The sequence below is a fragment of the Trichomycterus rosablanca genome, chromosome 1 (genome assembly GCF_030014385.1).
Source record: "Trichomycterus rosablanca isolate fTriRos1 chromosome 1, fTriRos1.hap1, whole genome shotgun sequence".
Classification (NCBI taxonomy): Eukaryota; Metazoa; Chordata; class Actinopteri; order Siluriformes; family Trichomycteridae; genus Trichomycterus; species Trichomycterus rosablanca.
This window is the reverse complement of record NC_085988.1, coordinates 35,650,083-35,672,945: the sequence shown is the minus strand read 5'-3', so window position 1 is coordinate 35,672,945 and position 22,863 is coordinate 35,650,083. Positions and strand designations below refer to the sequence as shown.

The window sequence follows — 22,863 nt, the reverse complement described above, 5'->3', positions numbered from 1 at the left end:
CATTATTTCAGTATGGGTGCCAGTGTGGAGCCCTGTGGGTATTTGGGGTTATCTAAGGCAAACATAAGTAAAGGATAAGTAAAGGGAAAGAAAGAAATCAGGGAGTTTATAAACTTTAGAAAACTGACTAAATGTAAGGACAAAGGAACAGAAGAGCAGTGTGTCTTATAACAGACTTATATGCATGTGCAAGTGTATATTTTAAATTTTCCAAGCCTTTATTCCAGATTCACTGGAATTGCTATTTCAAATCTAAAATCCAGGGCACTTGGGTGGTTCAGCGGACTAACGCACTAGCCCACCACCGCTGGGTTCTCAAACTCTCGAGTTCAATTCTCAGCTGTGCTATCAACCTGGCCTGGCCAACAGAAACAACTGGCTGTGCCTGAAGGGGAGAGTTCAAATGAGTTGCTTATTACTGCTGCTACTGACTCTGCATACGTGATAAAGTTCTCTATAAGAATCCACCTCTGGAGGGTGAAAAGAAGAGCCAGGCGAGTGCAGACATGACAAGGGAGTGTGTGATAGTGCTGCAGCAATGGAGGACGTTACAATCAGAGAACTGGACACAACTAGATTAAAAGGAAAATGGGAAAAACAACTAAAATCACCATCGTTCCTCTTACTGGAAACCATGTCTTAAGATGTTTCCTGAAGTTGACATGGCAGCACCAGCTGCCAGCTAAGCTTAACTATTGAGTTATACAGTTGAAGTCCATGTTTACATACACTTCTAAGAGAACATGTTACATTCAAATCCTGGGATTTTAATTCACTCTGCGACTGTTTATATAACTGAAATTTACAATATATGACAAAATCCTACAATTTACTTTGTGGCACAGCAGCCTATTCCCCTATTACTGATTATGATTGACTACAGCTATTGACTTTCCTGTGCCCATATTGATAGGGCTAGTTTGACCAGTTGTGTAAGACTGAGCCACAAGGATCATGCTGGAAAATAGTGGGAAGCTCTGTACAGATCTCAGAAAGCATCAATGTCAGGATTGTCATGTGAAGCAACTGGGTCCCACAATGTGTACAGATATGTCAGCAAGTAAAAAGTACATGACAAAGTGGTATCTTTGTCAAGGACAGCAGAACCCTCAACTATAACCTTGAAATTAAACAGGTCTACTTTTAAACTGGAAAATGTTTAAACACAGAGGTCACAACAGTCAGTCAAAACAGCTTTACATTGCAATGTGCTTAAAGGCTGTCCAAAGTCCAGACCTCATTCCTATCAAGAAAATGTGTCCTAAAAAGTCATCAGTGTCAAAAAACTAACAAATGTAATTGATTTTTAATCAAAGTGGTCAAAGACTGATCCAGAGCGACCGAAGTTTGCTGATAGCTAACTAAAAGTGGCAGATCAATTAAAACAGCTAAACGACAAACTGCCAAATATTAAGTGTCCATATGTCTATAATATTACCATAAAGAAACATACAATAAATTAGTAAAAGCCTTGAAAGAAAAAAGAGAAAGGTATCCCAATTAGTCACATTTACATTTACATTTTCAGCATTTAGCAGACGCTTTTATCCAAAGCGACTTACACAATGAGCTGAACACAATGAGCAATTGAGGGTTAAGGGTCTTGCTCAGGGACCCAACAGTGGCAACTTGGTGGTGGCGGGGCTTGAACCGGCAACCTTTCGTTTACTAGTCCAGTACCTTAACCACTGAGCTATCACTGGCCCCGTCACAAAAACAAGTATTTGCAGAAAACAACCAAAGCAGAAATTCCTGCCCCTTATTTTAAACCTTTGATTGTGCATATGCCAGATCAGTTCTTTGACCAGTGCTAAGAGGAACCAGTCAGTGCATGTGGTGTAAACTCAAGATATAAGATACATTGTTGTACTTTGCATGACTTGTATGCACCTTTTAATGTTAATAAAATAATACCAACTAACGGTACAAAATACCCATGTTTGAGGGTACCACCCCAGCAACAAACAGTATATTTTGATACTGTAATTTGAGAAAATTGTGCATTAGGCAATTGTATTATAGTATTTTCTTTTCATGTAATACAACCCAAAATCAGAAAAAGTTGGGACGGCATGGAAAAAGCAAATAATAAAAAACACAGAGTTTCTTACATTTACTTTGACCTTTATTTGATTGCAGACCTGAAATATTTCATGTTTTGTCTGCTCAACTTCATTTCATTTATTAATAAACATCCATTTCTGCATTTCAGGCCTGTAACACATTCCAAAAAATATGGGGCCGGTAAAGCATTTACCACTGTAATGTTGCCATTCCTTTCCACCACACTTAAAAGATGTTTTGGCACCGAGGAGACCAAGTGATTTAGTGTTTCAGCTTTTATTTTGTCCCATTCTTCCTGCAAAGTACGGGGTCGTCGTTGTCGCATTTTTCCTTTCAAAATTCTCTATAGGGGGCAGGTCAGGACTGCAGGCAGGCCAGTCCAGTACCCTCTTCTTCCACAGCCATGCCTTTGTAATGTGTGTAGCATGTGGTTTTGCATTGTCTTGTTGAAAAATACATGGACATCTCTGGAATTCCTCCTGATTCCTTGAATGGTTTAATGATATTATGCACTGTATGGGGAGAAATAAGCAAATTCCTTCCAATCTTTCTTTGAGGTTCATTGTTTTTAAACATTTCAATAATTTTCTCACACATTTGTTGACAAACTGGATCCTCTGATCATCTTTACTCATCAAAGACTCAGCCTTTCCTGGATGCTGCTTTTGTACCAAACCTTGATTACAATCACCTGTTGACATCACCTGTTTGGAATCATATCATTATTTAGTTTTTTCACATCATTACTAGCCCTTAATTGTCCCGTCCCAACTTTTTTTGGAATGTGTTGCAGGCCTGAAATGCAGGAGTGGAGGTATATTAACAAATGAGATGAAGTTGGGCAGATAAAACATGAAATATCTCAGATCAAATAAAAGTCAAAGTAAATGTTAGGAACACTGCATTTTTATTTTATTTGCATTTTCCATACTGTCCTAACTTTCTCTGATTTGGGGTTGTACATTGTTGTACTTTGCATGTTTTGTCTGCTCAACTTCATTTAATTTATTAATAAACATTCCTGCATTTCAGGCCTGCAACACATTCCAAAAAAAAGTTGGGACAGTAAAGCATTTACCACTTAGTAATGTTGCCATTCCTTTTCACCACACTTAAAAGACATTTTGGCACCAAGGAGACCAAGTGATGTAGTGTTTCAGCTTTTATTTTGTCCCATTCCTCCTGCACACACGTCTTAAGATGTGCAGCAGTATATTTTGATAAAATAATACCAACTAAAGGTACAAAAGACCTATGTTTGAGGGTACCACCCCAGCAATAAAGAACAGTATATTTTAATACTATAATTTGAGAAAATACTGTGTTAGGCAATTGTATTATAGTATGTTTTCTCATGTAATTCTATAAAGATAAATGATTCACCATAAACTATTTCTATGAGTGAGTCATCTGCTACAAATTTCCTAAACGACAAGTCATTAGTGTTAGGATGCTATCCATGATCCTAGTTCAGGATCTGGTCAGTCACAAATTCAACTGCAAATGCATACTGGCAAATATCTGTGCTGCCCGCCAATAACACAGTGCCGTTAGCACTGCTTGAGCCTTTGAAGAGTCAAACAAGGCATGCACATTTCACACTCCATATAGCATGCCATGCTGCTCTACATACTTTCTAAATAATATGTGAATGAGAAGACTTTAGAGATTAGATAATGTCTCTGACAGGGCAGTTTTGGCCAAAACACATTAATGTAGTAAGCTCTTTAATGAGCACCAGTGAAAACATCCACGCTTCAATCGAAACATTGCATGTCAGCTTTTACTTTCAAAACTTATATGCACTTTGCAAAATTAATTCATACAACTGTGCAGTAATTTATAGTCCGTGCCTTAGCCTGGAAAACAGTGGACAGCCATTTCACAGAGAAATTAAAGAACAAAAACAAGGACCAAGGCTCACACGGAGTTTATGTTAATACTTGTAGTTCGGTTCCCTTGGTGTGGACCAAACAAGAAAATGCTACATTGTTCCATTTTAGTGCTGGTTTGCTTAGTGTTTACACTTACAAATAATGACTTTCGATCAGGCATAACATTATGACCCTTGTTTCTACACTCACTGTCCATTTTATCAGCTCCACTTACCATATAGAAGCACTTTATAGTTCTACAATTACTACTTATGTGGTGTACGCCAGAGTTCAAAAGGAGTGTTCACACATTTTAGGGCAGAGTTACTTTTATCTTCAAGTATAAATACAGCCACATAGAACCATTACATAGACATCACAAAGACACTAAGTGAAGCTTAGGCTCCAAGCCAGAACTCTAAAGTTTTGAGGTACCAAGGCATGGTGTTGTTCCATCATGTTGCAACAGTAATGGACAATCATCATTACTGTAGGCTGAATGGACAGTGAGTAATAAGTGAGTGGATACAGCTGTGTTTGTAGAATTCATTTTACTGGTGTCAACAATGAGAACAAAGTTTAAAAAAGCTTTAAAAAAAATGTATTCTAATGGTGTGTGTATGCAAGGAAGAAAATCCCAAATGTATAATGATCATAAACACACATAACTATGCAAGATTTTTCTAGGAGAACAACATTAATAAGTGCTTATACTCCTCTGACATTTCTATTCATTTTGCTGTGAGTCATGAATGATGCTTTGGAACTGAGACCACATTCTTCTACGTGTTAAAAAAAGTAAATTCATGAGTAGCAATCAACGGCAGTGCAGAGATGCAGAATTTAAGCAATGGATGTGAGAACTTGGAATTCAGGGCCATGCGAATAAAGGCGACACTATGTCAGGGTCAACGGCGGCAGCCCTACGGTTCAGCTAGATGCTTCTCACTGACGTCAGGTCCAGAGGGCATTGAAGGAATCTCTCTGTGCTGTGGAATAAGCCCCTTGTTTGGACTTGATCTTCAAGGATACAGGGTCTCAGCCCTGGAGGAGTGAGGACTCTATTCAGGGATGTGATAAATGAGTGGAATGAGCAGTGTCGCTGAGGAAAGGCACAACTGGCAAAGCTGAGCCTGGGTGAGCTGAATTCTGCAATTCTCTACAGTTCTGCCCTAAACTGGTGGCTTGTTTAAATATATCACAATACTGCACAGGTTTAGAGATACAGTTTCAGTAACTACAACCACCATAAATTATTTTTGGAATAATGTATGAGCAATTCATGCTAGTTTATGTCATCATCAGAAGGAAGAACATACAAGATATACAAAGAGGTCTCAGTTGAACAAGAAATAAGTTAGAATAATAAAATAACCATGAACTGTAGTGCAAGTTCATTATTAATAGTATGATGCTGACTGGTTTTGAAACTGTAAATACACAGACGAGGCTTGTTTTTAACGGACAAGCATGTAATGCCGAGTTCACACTACACAACTTTCCAAGTCGTCAGGTCGCTGTACAGTTCACACTACACGATGGATCTCTTGTAATCGGGAGTCTTTCAAGTCAGTGCGGCTTTCACACTACACGACTGATCGGTGATAGGGGGTTTCACACTACACGATCTATCACCAACTGGAATCGCAGGCAAGCTTCTCTGGTCTCCCAAACTACGTTCTGTCACGAAAACAAACGCGAGAAGTGACGAGAGGTTTAATGATACCACGTCCAAAAATGCATGTCAACAAGTAGCGAGTGATCAAAGTTTGTGCGCTGATGTGCAGCGTAAAAACAAGTAGGAAAACAGGAACAACATGGATTGTTCTATAGTGAGTTGGAGGTTAATACATATTTTTTTGCAATGCAACATTGTTGTTATGTTTTGTAGAGAACGATAAAGTCAGAAATACGGTACTGTAAAACTTGTGTGTGTCGATGTATTCTGGTATAAACTATATGATGCCCCTGTCCCACCTTCTCCCCTGCGTTTCTCCTCACCCCGTATTGGCTGTTCGACATAGCACTCATTGCCAGTCGGGCAACTCAGATTTAGATAATCGACAAGCTGAATATCTCTTCAGTCGAGTGCTCAGCGAGCCACTCGGATCGAGTTGTTGAGTAGTTCACACATAGCAATTGAGAGCAGAGTCTCGATCGACAAGCGAACGCCGAGTTGCTCCAGAGCCGACAAATCTAGTGCCGACCAGTCGGCGAGTGAAAATCAGGGCAAAGATCGTGTAGTGTGAACTAGGCATTAGTTAAGTGCTATTGGTGTCTGTTTAACTTTTGCCTATATCAAACCGCACAAGTCTTGAATGTGTTTACTATTACATATAATATAGTTATTATCTCTGGACAAGTGATGTAGATAATTCTATCCAAAATATATCCCAGAAAATAATTTTTTAAAAATTGCTAAGTCATTATGTTCATATATGAGCTCAAAATGTATCAAAATTATTCAATCCTTGATCCACGTTTTAAATGTATTATTCAATAAATTAAATAATGGCGCCCAGGTGTCACAGTGGGATATTCTGCTAGCACACCAGCACCAAGATTCTGAACGCCTCGGTTCGAAACTCGACTATGTCACCAGCCGGCTGGGTCCCATCTAGTGGGCATAATTGGCAGTGCCTGCAGCAGACACGGTTCTGCTTGGACGTGATGACCGGACTATGTGGGTGGGGTCTTTAAACGCTGTGTAAGGACCCTGACTGTCAGACAGAGAGGCATCTGTGCAGAGTGCTTAGCTTGTACTTGTACATGTGTAATGACAATAAAGTTGAATCTAATCTAATCTACTCTATATATATATATAAAAAAAAAAAAAAAGGGTTCCGCTAAGGGCTGTGCGGGTCGGAGGAGGGGTGAGCAGCAATATACCCACCTCGACTGCAGTCAGGGATCCCCCAGCAGCGGAAGACAAATTGACTACGCTAAGCTGGGAGAAAATGGGAGAAAATGCATAAATAAAAATAAATGAATGAATTAAATATTTTTATATCTAATTTATAAAAACGATTAAAAAATATTTATTAATTAAAAATATTAAATATGTATATTTATTTGTCTCGGTAGTGGTGGGCTAGTGTATTAGTTTACTTTCCTTGGTAGAACAGGTTTTGGTATTATGTCTAAATTAAATATGTACTGAAATTATAGAGAACAGATAATCAGACTACAAATTGCACTTCAAATAAAATGTTGCCCACAAATATGTCCATTTAATTCAAATTTGTTGTTAATGGATATTATAATATACTGAGTTCCTATATGTGCATCTACAGCGAGCGGTTAGTTGTATTTTCCCAACTGCTTCTGATATTCCAATATTTTATTGTTCCCCTTAAAAGACCATGTGTAACAGTGTTTGCTGGCTGGACCAAAGGTTTAAAGCTTCATTACAAGAGGGGCCACTAAAACACATGGCTGCTCCAAAGCTCCAACCTTTTCCTGCTGTGTCTGGCCACTACAGCATGACAATTAACCTTCCATTTTTCAGCAGTTAGGTCTCTAAACAAAAAAAGTTTCTCTCTTCCCTCAAAGCAGTTTGTACCTTATTCCCATGTACTTAATACCATATTTTAGAAGTGAGGAGGGAGTTGGCCATCATAGGAGAAAATAAACTAGTTTAAATGTACTGAATGAATCAAATTTGATAACACAAGCAGCTCCCTCAGCTCCTTAGCCTCATTTAATGTCCTTGTCTCCTAGCAAAGGTAACCTAATTGTTCAGAGTATTATACACACATGACTTAACATTGTCAGGCTTAAAGAAAAGAAAAATCAAACAGGGAACATTAGTGCTATTATCTAGAATCTGGTTATTCATATGTCACCACAATTCTTGTTAACCATTTTCATCTGGCTGATCCTGCAGGAAAAAAGGGCCTGAATGCTGAATGTGCTGAGCAGAAGTGGTAATTAAGTAAGTGCCTGCGTCTTTTCAGCTACATGCAAGCCATGTTTCTCCCATTTACCTTATTACAGAGCCAAGGAGGTCTCATCTCATTACACCAAGAATGCCTGCACTAAGGTCCGGTCATTAACCTTCACAAAGCGTACACACACAGCTTTCACTGACTGGGGCTTAATAACAGCCCGGTACTCTAGCAATGCAGTATGCTGCTGAGGACAGCATCTAGGAAATTAGCAGTAACACTCAAAGGAAATGAAAATAAATCTGCCTTTTACACATACACTTTGCTTAAACGTTAGAGGTGGGCGTTTAATGCAAAATTAATATTCAAATGGTTCAAGGCAACAAATCAAATACAAACTTGATCTCTTACACCCAGATGAAAAGAACACAGCTGGCACAAAACACTTGTGTTTAATTTGTCTAACCGGATAGGTCCTGTGTCAGGTGTTTTGTAAAAGAATTTATCGAGGTAAAGCTTTGAGGAGCAAAGTAGCATAGCACTAAAACCAAGAAGTACATTTTATTGAAACCATACGTGCAGTTATTTTACTGTAAGCTCACTGGAAACAGTGGCTTTCAAAAACCCCAAAACAGTATACAAATAGTGGTGGCTACTATTATTTGTTGGTAAAAAATAGGGCTGGCTCGATACCACTTTTTTATGTCCGATACTGCAATTTGAGTATCTGCCGATACCGATACCAATCCAATACCGTCATTTCTCCTCTCAAACAACTAAGCAGTAATAATACATGTCTCAATGCACCATGGTTAAACTAGCTATCTAAATAACAATGCTCAAACTGTGAAACACATATTCTAAAGGAATAAATACAGAACCATAACATCACACTTATGCAAAACTGCTGATTTTATTCTGACTTTTACACACAGAACATTTAGCAGCATTTTTGGTTTCACTTACGTTCAAGCTGTTGTTCACAAGACACATCTCGCTTTACGGCGTGTCGTCCAAAGTGTCTACAATTGGAAGATGTGGATGTCAATCAAACGCGATGGACCAATTACAATTGACACAGAGTTGAGATTTTCCGTTAAAGTTCTGTCACGTTTTTTGATTATTAAACCCTGCTGGATTTTGAAGAGGACGTCTGTGGCTAAATGGGGAACGGTGTAGATTGTTTTATTTCATAACACTAATGGATTAAATGTTGAGGATGCGAGATATCTCCAAGCCGGGGACAAGATTTGAACAATTTATTTTATCATTTATAAAGCGATTTTTATTGTGTTTAAACAGTGTTTTTAGATGTGGCAGTAAGAGATGGTTTTTTTAAATGCTAAAAGTTTAAGTAGATCAGTGTGTTTAATTTCTGAATAGCTGTTGCAGATGAGTTGTAAATCAGTGGCACATGTTAATGATATCAAGATGCACCTTGTTACGGCAGTTGCTGAGTGAGCTGGCAATAAACGGCGCTCTGTTGGAACGTATCTGTGTGTTATTTGCTTTACACACAAACAATGGCCTTATTTACATTAAGTGTTATTTACATTAAGTGTTATTTACATTAAGTGTTATTTATAGAGATGTACCGATCAGGGTTTTTGGCACCGATTTCGATCTCCGATCTCCTTTCAGGGCGATCGGCCGATAGCCAATTCCGATCGGGGGGGGGGGATGGGGTGGTCAACATGCCCACACACACGCAGGTTTAATGTTATCCAGTTCAGTCTGAAAAAAAAACCTAAAAAGAGCCTCACAGTGAAGATAAACCGGAGACAAACGCAACAGCGCGCGTGTGTTTGTGCCTTTAAGAGATGATCTGTTTAGTGTCGCTAAGTGATTCATGAGTCGATTCGTTTTCATGCGACGCGTAAGTTCTTCTTCTCAGTTATCTCTCCGTGTTTACTGTTATTAATTAAATGTCGTGGTTTTAAATAAACACCAGATACTTCAGAACATTTTGTGTGACTCTTTTACATTAAAAAGCTTAATTTAAAAGCTTAATTAAACTGCTATTACCACAGATCTGTAACCGAGTCAGACTCGTTCCGTCTAAAAGTTTTCTGATGATCCTAAAAGTTCAGCAGATGATCCTGAACTAACGAATTTGATAATGAATAAACTTTTGCCTCTGATTGGCTCTGTAACGTTTTCTGTTCTCATCTACATCACAAGCAAGAACCACTTCCGATATACCAGAGTGAACCAGGAGTTTATATAACGTGCTGATAGAATCGACTCAGATGTGACCGGGTTGAATTATCTTTTTAAAGTAAATATTTCAATCAGCAAAATTGCATCATATGTATGATGCACAACGTTAATGATGTTATTTTAGGTCATGAAGAGCTTTCACGATGGTTTCTGTGTGATTGTTGACGAATTTTGATGTGATGGTTGGTGCTTCGTAGCTCAAAGTCTGGATCAATCCACTGAGCTGTTAACTTAACGTGATCTTTTATATATCACACGATCGGATCAGCTACATTTAGGAAATATCGGCCGATTGCCGATAGCATATTTTGATTAAAAACATTTACATTAGCAACAGTATCGGATCGGATTACAAATTTTTTTCCTTCCAATATCTGATCCAGTGATTTGGGCCAATATCGGACCGATACTGATACAGAGTATCAGATCGGTGCCAGCCCTAGTATAAATGGACCATGACTTTGACCAAACCCTGCATAATAATTTCAGACATTATTTATGAACAGAATGATCTTTGTGATCTCTTTCTTCCAGCTGAAGTGAGGCTGGCTTACTGCCGTCTCATTTGCAGTTCACATAAAAAGATGCTTTTACCTACAAATAGTAGTTGCCACCATTATTTTTCTAATGTTTTAAGGTATTTGAAAGCCACGGTAACTGCCAAGAGCCACCGGAAAAAAGTAGCATGCATCAATTTGAATTAGAAATGCCTAGACATCAGTACTGATTAAGTTTATTGACAACAATAGATAGACCTGGTTTCTGGACTGTGACCTGCTTACTCAAAAATATAAATTCTGATCCAATACTAATCAAACACTGACATTGGTTTAAAAATCAAATCGACTGTCTGCAGGTAAATTATCACTTAGGGAAATTCTTAGTAATAACATATCGTACAAACACCCCTCCAGTATCTCCACTGCAAAATTTACAAGGTTACTTCTGTAACTATTAAATATTACAATATACTGACCTACATCTACTGTCTGGAGCAGGGTTTTTCAATTGTTGGTTCACGAACCAAAAATGGGTCACAGAGAAAAATAATAATAATTAAATAAACAAATTTTAACAGACACAAACACAAAATGAACCTGTACACAAACACCCATTGTGGAGGCTTTTTATGTTACATCTTGTAAACCACAACCCTGGCACAGAAACCATTGCGAAAGCTCTTGACAAGCTAAAATAATATAATTTACGTTGTGCACATCATACATACGATGCAATTTTGCTGATTAAAATATTTACTTCAAAAAGATAATACATAAATTCGTGGTTCAATTTCCTTTACAACTAGTCGTAAATCGTAAGCGGTACTTGCTTTTGATGTAGATGAGAGCAGAAAACGTTACTTCACAGAGCCAAGTAGAGGCAAAAGTACATTAATTACTAAGTTCGCTAGTTCAGGATACTCTGCTTTGACTGACAGAAACCTCAGGTGAGATAACTTTAGCTTCAAGGACAGAACGATTCTGACTTGACTACCGCTCTGTGGTAACAGTCAGTTTAATTAAGCGTCTCACCAGTAAGAAAAGCGAGTCACACAAGGTGTTCTGTAGTAGCTGGCGTTTATTTAAAACCACAGCATTCATTAATAACAGTAAAAATGGAGAGATGACTGAGGAGAGAAACTCAGAACGTGCACAAGCTTCGCTTCATACAAATTCGACTCCTGAATCACTTATAGCGATATTGTGAACAGAGCATCTCCCACTATACACCTCTCTTAAAGACAGACACACACACACACACACACACATCCATCCATGTCCTATAACAGCAGTCACTAGGTATATTCAAGCACGCAAAACAACTATGCATTGAATAATTCTGCATTTTGCTAACAACTGTAATGCATGTAATCTTTTTTAAATGACAACAAAGTTACCAGTTACAAATTTAAAACAGTATTAGTAAATACAGGCACGTAAAGCTCTGAGCTCTAAGCACAATTCTGAATTTTTTTGATAAAATGTGGGCCCATAATGTACAAGATACTGGGGGCATAAGAATGTAAAAGCAAGTGTGTTAGACACTGCTTAAAACTTCATAAACAGAAAAAAAGACACAGATCATGTGTTAAATTTTGTGTTCGTCTGTTCACAGAAACTAAAGAGGCCTGTACCGGAGTAACTACAGAATCAACACACTTTTCTCTTAGGATGAAACATTATAGGAGGCATGAGTCTGAGCAATAACAACAAGCAAGGTCATCTGATTTCTAGTAGAGTCAGGGCACAGAAGCAATTTAAATGAGCTAGATAACAGAGATTGTAAGCAAATTAATAGGCAAACGATTCAAGTCTCACAAAAAGTGAATGAAAGTGGCAACACAAAGGAATCGCGATGTTTTCCAAATATTACACACAAGTCCAAAGAGAACAAGCAGCTGTGCTTGAAGAGAGCTTATTAGTTTAAACATAATATATCCAGGCAGCAGTTATGTAGAAGTGATGTATACATATCACCAGGTTACAACCTAATTAACCCTGGAGAGTATAATGCAGCTGCTTGTAGGTAAATAATCCCCACAAGAGAAAGAGCTTGTTTACTGTTGAAAACGATGCCACCTGTCAGGTTCATATTATTCAGGTAAATATTTTACTAGAAACGTTTGCTAAGGTTTTAACCTATAGCTTCCATTCCATAGTTTCGTACATGTGAACTACAGTATTATATAATAATATATTGATGTAGGCTGTGAGACCAGCTTTAGTAAAAATGTGTTCACACCGACAGCGTCATCACCTCCTGTAGGTGTTTGGTTGCTATGGTTTATCTAACACCAAGCAAAATAAATAAATAAATAAAATGAAAAACTAAAAAAAGCAAATGTCATGGTAGTACAGCGTACTTTCCTGGCTAGTATCTACATAGAGTATTAAAAAATAAATAAATAAGCCGCTCAGGTGCACAGCGGTAAAACAAGCTAGCACACCAGAGCTGGGATTTCGAAAACATCGTATCGAATCTCAGCTCTGCCATCAGGCTGGGCTGGGCAGCCACATTAACAACAATTGGCTGTTGTTTACAGGTTTGGTAAGCCAGACCAGGGTTCCTCATAATTGGTGCAATTACGACCTCTGCTGGTTGATTGATGGCGCCTGCGCAGAGTTGGGGAATAATACTGATCAGGATGAGGCTCCCCGTGCACAAGGCTGGTCGGCATATGAACTCGCCTCATGAAGGTGAAAAGATGCAGTCAGTACTAGCACACTTGTTGGAGGGGGCGTGTGTCAGTTGCAGTGGAGGGTTGTATCGGTAGAAGTGAGGCGTAACGCAATGAGGGTAATTGGATACGACTAGATCAGGGGAGAAAATGGGGGGTTCGGAGAAAAAAAGAGGAATAAATAAATTAATTAATAAATTAATTGATAAATCAATAAATATGATCACAAATCAGATTCCTTCCGACCCAGTTTTTACCACAAATCAGATGTGTTCCCACTAACAATAAAAATCCTGGAAGGAAATCCATTGTCTATCATTTTCATCTCTGCGTTGTGTATCACTACCATAACAAGAAAACTGCGTTGGTCTTTGCAATTGCTGTGTCTATTTGAAGAAGTATGACACCCAGACAATGTGTTTCTCTACCATCTCTATCTATCATCTGGGAACCAACAACAAAGGGCACAGTTACACCATGGAAGAGATAATGCATGTACATCTCTGCTCAATGCTCAATTTCTATTGGTAATCGCCACATGGCTTCTGTCCTAACTTTTTCGTGTCACCGACTCCACCCACTTCGTGTTAGGAGTCGGTCCGTCCCCTTGGTGGACACCAGGGGGGGCCGATCCGCGTCTCACTCAGCTGACTCCGGTGCTTGCACGGACAGAAGCCGTTTGACTCCCTCTGCGCCCACCAGGGGGAGCCAAGCGCGTGAGACTCCTCTCATTGCCACCCGAGGGCGGGTTCGTGGTAGTTCTACTAGGGGGAGCAGAACTACAAAGCCCAAGCCGCCCTCGCGCAATCAGCAGCAACGGGGAACACCTGGCTGAGCAGGTACTTAAGGGAACGCTTAGCCAGGCATCCCCGTCACACCCTCTTTTGTGCTCTCTTGCACGGTTCGTTAGGGATACTGGTAACGCGAGGCCTCATAGAGGGTTCGCGGTAGACCTACGGTCGAGGTAATCAAAGTGACTCAGGGACAGGTCAGGACCGGTGTGACTACTATGCATTTCCCTAATTAAACTTGGGAATTTGCCCTTTAAGTCTCTTCTCTTTTCCTGTGCTCGTTGTGTCGCTTTACGTTCCTCGCTGTGCTTTCTCTGCATGGTCGCTAGACAGACCAAGCTCAGTTCGTCCCGCCCATGAGCTCGGGGTTTTCCGTACTCATCGGTGGTGTTCACGAGCGTATCGCCTCTCACTCGGGTGTGGGCGTAACGCGTTAGAATTCTCTCATTAAATCCACTTTTGGTTAAGACGGGTTTATATTTATAGTCGCTCCCTCACGGAACATATTACCCATGTTAGAAGGATTCTCCAACTACTCTTGGAACACAACTTATTTGTGAAACTGGAGAAATCCATCTTCCATGCAACCTCCGTCTCATTCCTGGGATTTATTGTATCCCATGGTGAGCTGAGGATGGACCCCGCCAAGAACCAGGCGGTGAAAGACTGGCCAGTCCCGACTTCAGTACGCACCGTTCAGCGTTTTCTGGGATTCGCCAATTTCTTTCGGCGTTTTATCCGGAACTTTAGCTCCGTAGCCGCCCCTCTTATCGAGCTCACCAAACGCTTGATAGGTCGCTTTAAGTGGCCCCGCTTGGCCCAAGAGGCTTTTGACGCCCTTAAGGAGCTCCTGACCTCCCCTCCCATACTCCATCTTCCGGACCCAGGGCTCCCGTTCATTGTGGAGGTGGACGCGTCAGATGTGGGGGTAGGCGCGGTCCTCTCGCAACGCTCGGGGGAGGATCGGAAACTGCACCCTTGCGCCTACTACTCCCACCGCCTCACCTCAGCCGAGCGTAATTATCCCATTGGCGATAAGGAACTTCTGGCTGTCAAATTGGCTTTGGAGGAATGGCGTCACTGGCTGGAGGGCGCACCTCTTCCGTTCTTAGTATGGACGGATCACAAAAACCTGGCCTACATTCAGCAGGCCAAAAGGTTGAACTCCCGGCAGGCCCGTTGGTCTTTGTTTTTCGGGAGATTCAATTTCAACCTCTCGTACCGTCCCGGCTCTAAGAACACCAAGCCAGACGCTCTCTCCCGTCAATGGGATCCTCCCCAACCAGACTCAGAGGCCAAACCCATCATCCCAGCGGCTCTTATTGTAGCCCCTCTTATATGGGACATTGAGCGCAAGGTCCTGGCAGCTCAGCGCAGGGAACCCGATCCCGGTGGGGGCCCTGAAGGGAAGTTGTTTGTGCCGTCCAGCATGCGCCGTCAGGTTTTTTTGTGGGGTCACGCATCAAACCTCACTGGTCACCCAGGGGTTGCTCGCACCCTGGACTTTCTTAAACGTTGCTTCTGGTGGCCAGCCATGCAGAAGGAGGTCCGGGCCCTCATTTCAACCTGCGATGTGTGCTCTAAGAACAAGGAACCCAGGGCACGGCCCCAGGGGCTGCTCATGCCCCTACCCGTCCCCTCAAGGCCCTGGTCCCATATATCGATGGACTTCGTCACGGGCCTTCCTCCCTCCAAAGGGCTGACCGCGATCCTGGTTATTGTTGACCGTTTCTCAAAGGCTTGTAAGTTTATACCTCTCTCGGGACTTCCCTCGGCCAGGCTGACCGCCCAGAACCTACTCCAACATGTTGTCAGGCCCCATGGGATCCCCATGGATATCGTTTCAGATCGAGGCCCTCAGTTTGTGAGTAGGTTCTGGCGAGCATTCTGCCAGCTAATGGGGGTCTCGGTCAGTCTGACCTCTGGGTACCATCCAGAGTCAAATGGGCAATCCGAGAGGGTCATCCAGGATCTCACTCGCTCCCTCAGATGTCTGACCTCCGGCTGCCCGCGCTCATGGCCCGACAAGCTCCCCTGGGCTGAATACGCCCACAATAACCTCCGGCACTCGGCCATAGGCATGTCGCCTTTTGAGTGCCAGTTTGGGTTCCCTCCCCCACTCTTCCCATCCCAGGAAAGAGAGGTAGGAGTCCCGGCAGCTCAGCAATTCGTTGGCCGGTGCAGGCAAGCTTGGCGCAGGGCCAAGGCCGCACTGGAATCCAGTGCGGCCACCATGAAGAGCACGGCCAACCGGAGACGTCAGGCAGCCCCCCGGTTTCGACCGGGCCAGCGAGTGCTGCTCTCCACCCGGGACTTGCCCCTTAGAGGCGAGTCTGGGAAGCTGGCCCCCCGATACGTGGGTCCATTTAAGGTCATCAGGAGAATAAATCCTGTCGCCTATCGCTTGGATCTCCCCCCAGCGATGAGGATTCATCCCACGTTCCACGTGTCCCGTCTAAAACCCTACTTATGCCGGACCATGCCGCAACCGCACCCACCGCCTCCCAGGGTGATCAACGGAGGTCCGGTCTACTCCGTCCGCCAATTGCTCGACTCGCGACGGGTCCAGGGGTCCACCCAGTACCTGGTAGACTGGGAGGGCTATGGACCCGAACATAGGTCCTGGGTTCCAGCTCGTCATATTTTAGACCCAGCATTGATACGCGAATTCCGAGAGAACAGAGCAGCAGGCATGGGAACGTCGGGAGCCGTTTCTAGACGGGGGGGTACTGTTAGGAGTCGGTCCGTCCCCTTGGTGGACACCAGGGGGGGCCGATCCGCGTCTCACTCAGCTGACTCCGGTGCTTGCACGGACAGAAGCCGTTTGACTCCCTCTGCGCCCACCAGGGGGAGCCAAGCGCGTGAGACTCCTCTCATTGCCACCCGAGGGCGGGTTCGTGGTAGTTCTACTAGGGGGAGCAGAACTACAAAGCCCAAGCCGCCCTCGCGCAATCAGCAGCAACGGGGAACACCTGGCTGAGCAGGTACTTAAGGGAACGCTTAGCCAGGCATCCCCGTCACACCCTCTTTTGTGCTCTCTTGCACGGTTCGTTAGGGATACTGGTAACGCGAGGCCTCATAGAGGGTTCGCGGTAGACCTACGGTCGAGGTAATCAAAGTGACTCAGGGACAGGTCAGGACCGGTGTGACTACTATGCATTTCCCTAATTAAACTTGGGAATTTGCCCTTTAAGTCTCTTCTCTTTTCCTGTGCTCGTTGTGTCGCTTTACGTTCCTCGCTGTGCTTTCTCTGCATGGTCGCTAGACAGACCAAGCTCAGTTCGTCCCGCCCATGAGCTCGGGGTTTTCCGTACTCATCGGTGGTGTTCACGAGCGTATCGCCTCTCACTCGGGTGTGGGCGTAACGCGTTAGAATTCTCTCATTAAATCCACTTTTGGTTAAGACGGGTTTATATTTTAGCCTGCTCCTTTCATAATTACCCCTTTGTTTGATATCGCCTTTAAATAGTCAGAGATAGAAAGAATTAATCTCTTTATTTACAAAAGAAGCGATCCTTTGTTTGCCCTTCATATTGCTCACCAGCGCCGTATTTGTTAGTGGCGCTGTGGCGCATCCGGTTAAGTCACCGCGGGTTAGTATAGGACGGCGTCGGTTCGAATCACACCGAGGCGCGTTTCAAATGCGCATCACGATTCGGCTTTTGGTCGTGTCTGGTGTAGCGAACCGGGCTCTTTAGCCCCCTTTCTTTTATATCTCGTACTTAGTTGGGCTCGCCACTTCAGAGTAGTGAAACTTTTGTTATCTTCTCTTTTTCAGTTGGCTTGGGCTCGCCCAGCCCCTTTCCGTTCCGCGGTTTCATTTTTTGTCTTGAAGGGGTTCTCTGAGTTCTGCTTCGGATCGACTCTGCCCCCTCAGGGCGACATACACCCCGCGATTGAGTCCACCCATCAGTAAATCGTAACACTTCGCATCACCAATGTTTATTGTACCGCCTGTTGCCAGAAATCACTAGCTCTAATTAAAACTAAATAACAGCCGGTCGTTTTGATATTTCGCTTCACTGTCGGTCTGAACATAAAGTGAGAAATATATAGTTTAGACACTTAAGATGAACTGGAGACATGGCTTTAACAGATAACCAGTTTGATTAACCAATTCCCACATTGTGCACATGTATGTTTTATTTATGTTATGCAATAATCGTTAGATCCTCAATCTCTATTAAGGTATTTTAAACTACCTTTATTTTATTTTACTTACACCGATCAGCCATAACATTAAAACCACCTCCTTCTTTCTACACTCACTGTCCATTTTATCAGCTCCACTTACCACATAGAAGCACTTTGTAGTTCTACAATTACTGACTGTAGTCCATCTGTTTCTCTTCATGCTTTGTTAGCCCCCTTTCATGCTGTTCTTCAATGGTCAGGACTCCTCCACCACAGAGCAGGTATTATTTAGGTGGTGGATCATTCTCGGCACTGCAGTGACAATGACATGGTGGTGGTGTGTTAGTGTGTGTTGTGCTGGTATGAGTGGATCAGACACAGCAGCGCTGCTAAAGTTTTTAAATACCGTGTCCACTCACTGTCCACTCTATTAGACACTCCTACTTAGATGGTTCACCTTGTAGATGTAAAGTCGGAGACGATCGCTCATCTATTGCTGCTGTTTGAGTTGGTCATCTTCTAGACCTTCATCAGTGGTCACAGGACGCTGCCCACGGGGAGCTGTTGGTTGGATATATTTTTGGTTGTTGGACTATTCTCAGTCCAGCAGGGACAGTGAGGTGTTTAAAAACTCCAGCAGCGCTGCTTTGTCTTATCCACTCATACCAGCACAACACACACTAACACACCACCACCATGTCAGTGTCACTGCAGTGCTGAGAATAACCCATAACCCAAGTAATACCTGCTCTGTAATGAAGAACAGCATGAAATGGGGCTAACAAAGCATGCAGAAAAACAGATGGACTACATTCAGTAATTGTAGAACTATAAAGTGCTTCTATATGGTAAGTGGAGCTGATAAAATGGACAGTTAGTGTAGAAACAAGGAGGTGGTTTTAATGTTATGGTTGATCAGTGTATAAATGGGCTAACCTATAAAAGCTTCTTTTTACTGCTTTAGCAAAGTTTGCAGTTCCATGTGTAACACACAGTGTATTTAACAGTTTAAACATTATTGCATGGCACCCTAATAAAAGTTCTACAATGCTTCTGCTACCTATAAACCTAAACAAACTAATATTTCTTCTCACACTGCGAAGAAATGCACATAACGAGCCTAGCAACAAGCCTTATAAACACAACCACACTAGGCAATTTATTCAAGCTTTCAGTTGATCACTGATTTAGGCTTGAATACTACAGGAGTTTAAAATGTAAATATGCAAAAATATTCAAATGACATTCAAACGTCTAGATTGGATGATGTCTAGAGCTGGTACTGTGTTTCAGCCTGCCACCCAAGCCGCCTCATCCATCTAGATAAAGTTTCAAAAGAATCTCAGAAACTATTTTACACTGCCACAAAACTAAGTACAATAGCAGCTTATTTTGTGTAACTATAGAATAAAATAGAATGCTTTTGTGTGTCATATATACATATACACATGTAGAGAGTACAAATAAATGCTTTTCCAGATATCCCAGCTTGTTTATTAGGATTTTAACATCATGTTTTACACTTTGGTTACATTCATGACAGGTACGGTAGTTACTCATTACACAAGATTCATCAGTTCACAAGGTTATATCAAACACAGTCTTGGGACAATTTAGTGTCCCCAATTCTCCTCTCCTGCATGTCTTTGGACTGTGGGAGGAAACCGGAGCACCCGGAGTAAATCCACGCAGACACGGGGAGAACATGCAAACTCCACACAGAAAGGACCCGGACCACCCCACCTGGGGATTGAACCCAGGACCTTCTTGCTGTGAGGCGACAGTGCTACCCACTTAGCTACCATGCTGCCCTGGAAGCTGAGCTAAAAACGAAAGATTAGCCATCGTACAGGACCCCTGTACAATGTCGAGAGGGTTAAGGGCCCAACTGTGGCTGCATGGTAGAGCCAGGAATCACATCCACAACCTTCTAGTTGGTAACCCACAGCTCTAACTCATTGGTTTAACTGTCCCTAAACATGCTTGTCTGCCAATTCTTTGTTTATTTTTAGTTCACCTTTTTAAGTTTATATTTAGTTGTTTTTATAATTTTGATGTCATGTGATGGATTGACTCTCTGTTCAGCCTGTATTTCTGCCTCATGAAATAAAAACAACCACAAACAGACAACAACAACATTGCATAAAGGTTAAGGTGCATTGACTGTTAGGCACATCCTTACCATTCTTTCAGCAGTCAGGTATCAGGAGATAGCATTCTGCTACACACTACATCATCACTCCATTTGCAAAGGCCTTTATGGTCTTTTTTATCTTTGGCACATAGAATCAGACATCCCAAAAACAATCTGAAACATAAACCGTCTAACCACAGAACATTTCCACTTTCTTTTGGTCCATCTCAGATGGCTTCAGGCCCAGATAACTCCCCGGTGTTTCTGCACACAATTAATACATGGCATCCTCTTTGCATTTCTTGAGTAAGTGGAGGACTGTGTTAAGTGACAATGGTTTTCCAAAGTACTCCCATAGCCCATGTGGCTATGTCCATCATGGTAGCATGACGATTTCTTAAACAATACTGAGGGCTTGATATTCACACACATTCAGTAGCGGTTTCTGCCCTTGGCCTTTAAACCTCAAGATTTCCCTTGGCTCCCCAAATCCTTTCATAGTATTATGAACTGTAGATGGTAAAAGACCTTCTTTGAAGTGAACCACAACCAATCTAGTCATGCTTGCACAGACTAAGCCTTTTTGTGGATGTTGCTTTTATACTCAACCTTAGCTCAGCTGTGGAACATTCCAGAACAGAGTTATTTGTATAACATTAGTCTTATGTTGCCTCTGTCCCAACCTTTTTGAGCGTGTTGCAGGTATCACATTCTATTGTTTTTATTTCTTATATTTGCAAACTATAATGAATGAGTTTTGTCACTTTTATCAGTTAAATAAACAGTTAATTTAACCTTTTAAGTTTTTTGTGAATTTTTACAGTGTCCCAACTTTTCTGTAAATGTAAATTTGTTAAAACAGAATTAAATGTTACAGTGTACAGCGGACTCTAGTGTATAATTAAAAAACGTTTTGCATAAACTAGTACATGTACATGTCAGGAAACACCCACCCAATTCTTATGGACACAGGTTTTAAAAACTCTCCTCCCACATATGACATGATTGTGCAGCCAGTTTCCAAGAATACAGAAAGCAATACAAAGAGACAAATAAAATCAATGCCCCCACCCCCTTCCCTCTGCTTTGTCTTTATACTTCTTTCTTCAAGAGGCTGCTAAAGATGAAGCTATGAATCTTCTTTATGGACAGGTCCTATAAAGGATGCTTGGTTTAATAACAGATGGCAGAGCTGATTTTGGAGAAAACGCCTGCCTGCCACCAATTTCCTATCACTGTTTATCTACACTCAACATGTTTTACCAGCAATATAAAATGCGACATTTCATCTGGTTAACACAAATGCACATGATAACAAGATAACAAGAGGCTGTTATTTAGACTGTTACTCTGTGGGGGGCTTTAAGTAATATTCATAGCCTGTTGTTAAATGGAAATGCAACAGGATAGTTAATACAGCAAATGAAAAAAGGAAAACTGACTGCAAGACAGTTATGCAATACAATACATGAGAAGGTGTTTGCCTTCTTATACTTATTTGTACTATTTTTTGATATTTGTGCCCTGGCTAAGAAAAGCAACTGCAAAAACATTTTTCGACTCGTATACAAGGGTCACCACAGCGGATCATTCTGGTTGGCATACCTGATTTGACAGTTTTAACACCAGTTGCTCTTACTAATGCAACACTCCTTATTTATCTAGGCTTGTGACCAACACTGAAAGCACACTTACTGAGAGTGCACTTCCCAACGGCTGAGCTGTTCGACCACCACACCCCCCACCACATCAGACGTAGCCAATCATGTCTGTGGGGACGCATGACCAGTCGATAGATTTAATCCCTGGAGCTTAGCTGTAGTGAGCTAACGTATTTTATTAAATGACTAAATGTCATGCCTGTATTATTTAGCAGCTGATTTTCTATTAAACCTTAAATATCAGCTATATTTAGTTAATTATTTAATCCCTCAATTAAATAATTAACCAAATTCAGTAATGTGAACTAGTCTATGGGGTCAAAACGCAGCAAGCCAAGCTCTGATTAAAAGAAATTTAGGAAGAGATAAGAAAATTATTAAAATATATATTAGCCAGAAATTGGTTACAAAGCCATTTCTAAGGCTCTGGGACCCAAGCAAACCACAACAAGACTACATTTTTGCTCATTCTTGCCTAATAATACAATACTTTATCTGATGTCTGTGATATGCTATACATTTTACACAGAAATATATCTGGACTTCAGGCAGGCCGGTTAAGCATACACACTCTGAGGTTACAAAGCCACACTGTTAAGCCACATGCAGAACGACTGTCCTAAAATAGAGAAGTCTTGAGCTTTCAAGTTTAAATCTCAACTGTGCTATCAACCTGGTTGAGTATCCAACAAGTAAAATTGGCTAAGGGAAGGAGGATGGCTGTGATAAAGATAAAACTGTGATTATCATCCTATCATAACTACACTAATGTTTACATGAAGAGCTTTAATATTTGACAGAATCTTCAATAAATATGATTGGCATGTTTAGTTAGCGCTTGTAATGATCACAGTGTTTATGTTCATCTTACTGTTCTACATTAGTGCCATGTTCAATGTTATACTGTTTGTATTAAATAA

The 22,863-nt window shown here is 41.6% G+C and overlaps 1 protein-coding gene across 1 annotated transcript in view; it reads right to left on the bottom strand.

Annotated features, from left to right (window-relative positions):
- Positions 1 to 22,863, bottom strand: part of tln2b (talin 2b) — a 265,448-nt gene that overhangs the window by 183,905 nt on the left and 58,680 nt on the right. The window lies entirely within an intron of this gene.